We start from the raw sequence: 2,571 nt of genomic DNA on the forward strand, positions 1-2,571 counted from the left end.
ACCTGTAACCACACCCAACAGCGATGTCACAGGGGCCTGCAGTACCCCTGTATGTCACTGCAGCAAGGTGAGAAGCTAAACCGTTGGAGATCAGTAAAGAACTCTTAGTAAAGATATATTTTGTAGTGGCTGTTGTTTTTTTTTGACATAGCAGGAAAAAATACGTTGTGTGCTGCAACATTTTTTTGGTGAACAACAGGCGGGCACCGTAACTTCCCAGAAGAGCTGGATAAGCTGTTTGTTTCAAGATACAGTTACAGCCCATCACTCCAGGATGTGGTACAGCAAAATGAATCTGCTAGGTTAATTATGTGGCTAATTGCACCCACTGCGATGATTCCATTGGAATACACAGAAATTGCCACAAAATTGGGCTGTGTTTAAATGCTGGTGTGACCAAGACTTTACTATCATACCTGCGTCCGTTTGCAAGAACAAATCTCACTAATGATGTCATTTAAGAAGGGGCGTGTTGTGTGGCCCGATTTTAGCGGAGACCTTGATGAGTGTAAATTGATTTGTCTCCAACCTCCCTAGACGACAAGTCATCCGTTTCCTACGTCACACACCGGCTGTGTGTATAAAGTGTGTATTCCTCTCAGGGAGGGTCCTGTCTTTAGGGTACACCAGCAGAGATCTGAAGGTGACTCCTTGGTACTAGACACTGTGGCTAGATGTTCCGCCATGTAAGGGAGTCCCGCTGTGTTCCTTATCCTGTCCTGGTCTTAGGTCTGGCCTGGATTCTCATGATCCATTTGTACTCTGCATTTCACAGTCTTCATAAACGGATGGGAGATTGCTCATTTGAAAGCTCCAGAAAAGGCTTGAAAGGGGAGCATGAGTCAAGGTTATTTTGGGAAACTAGCAGCTTTGACATCAGTATGAATCAGAGACTTGTCCTAAACAAGCCTTATGTTATCCTCACGCTCCAAAAAATAAATAAAAGGAAAATAGATCCACAAAACTGCTCTGTGGTCCAAATCACTCTATATGAAAGCTTGGTTTCATAAACACAAAAATGTTTTTGTTAAGAGTAGGGTATTTTTATTTTGTCTTATGATTGTGCAGCAGCGCTTTATGAAAGAGAGCTTGTGATTGATAGAAAGAAGTCAGAAAATAGTTCCCTCCTGACAAGAGAACCTCTTCAAACAGCATCTTTTTCTCTGCTTGTGACTTGTTTTTTTTGTCCTGGCTTGAGCACCGTTTCCCTGTCTCATGCTGAACAAAACAAAAGCACTGTTACATTGATCAAATTAAGAAGACTGGCGGCCGTTCATTTAGTACTGGATTTTGGCCAGTCAGCATCATTCCTCCTGATCACAGCCTGAGTGTCTGCAGGGAAATTGGGGATTTTTTGTTGTTTTTCGTTTACTGATTTGATTGTTCAGTCACATTTTATAAAGGAATCCTTCCTTTTTGAAGGCCAAAGTTGTGCACCCTCTACTAAACAAACTTCATGTAGGTTTTTAAAGGGGGAGTTTGTCCCACTTCTATTACGACGCTCCAGAGGCTTCAGTTAAAAGGCATCAGTCAAAATGTTTCGCCTTTATGATTTTGAAAATACTTTTGAGTGTGGGAATTGTTATTAACTGACAAATCTGCATCCGTGTAGCCATCTGACAGGAGAAGAAAATCTATAAATATTTTTGTAAATTTTCTCTTCACTTCTATCATTTGCACTTTTGTGTGTCATTGTTGTCTATAACCTTTACGCTTGTTTCACTTGATGAATTTCTATGGTGGAAGTTTTAAGATTTTTTTTTTCCTTTGACAGAATGGGTTTGGCTTTATATAAATTCAATGTTCACTCAAATAAAATATATGCTGTTATTGTTTCTGTATCAGACTCTTTCTTTTTGCTCTTTTGGGTTGGGTTGGTAAAAATCAATATCCTGGATTTTAATATTTAATGTGCATAAAAAATATATAAGTTCAGAGAGAAAATCTGAGAATGAATTTTTAAATAATGAAGTCACTGTGAATCTTTGGACAGAAACTGGACAGAGAAAAGCTTTTACCAGCTTCTTCGAGACTGAAGAAGGATGTTGTGTAGTGTCTACATGTCAGCACAAGATGGAGCTGTTGAGTGGAAGGATGTCACTTAAGAGACTTACCAAAACTACTTAATTGTAAACGGATATATTTACATGGCACCTGTAGAATTATGCAGTTCTAAACCTTAACTTATTTAGTTCACTATCATATATGACAAATCCGCAAATCCTCACATTTGAGAAGCTGGAACAAGCGACTGGCATTTTAGTTGATAATTCAATTAGACAAAATCAACAGAAGAAAGAAAAATAATCAGCAACTATTTGGATAATTGATCTTTTAAAGTCATTTTTCAAACAAAAATATCAAACATTAACTTAAATTTGAGCATTTGCTTCTTTTCTCTGTATTATATCATTGTGAACCGGATATTTTTGGAAAAGTCATTTGAAAGCATCAACTGGGAATCAGGGACATTATGAGGGACATTTTTGATTATTTATTATTTGATTAACTTAATGGAATTAAAACTGTTCAAGTGTTGGAGCTAGAAAGAAATTTAAAGAAATGTCATAT

This window comes from Morone saxatilis, unplaced genomic scaffold, assembly GCF_004916995.1.
Source record: "Morone saxatilis isolate NCDOM2014 unplaced genomic scaffold, NCSU_SB_2.0 Contig20, whole genome shotgun sequence".
NCBI lineage: Eukaryota > Metazoa > Chordata > Actinopteri > Moronidae > Morone > Morone saxatilis.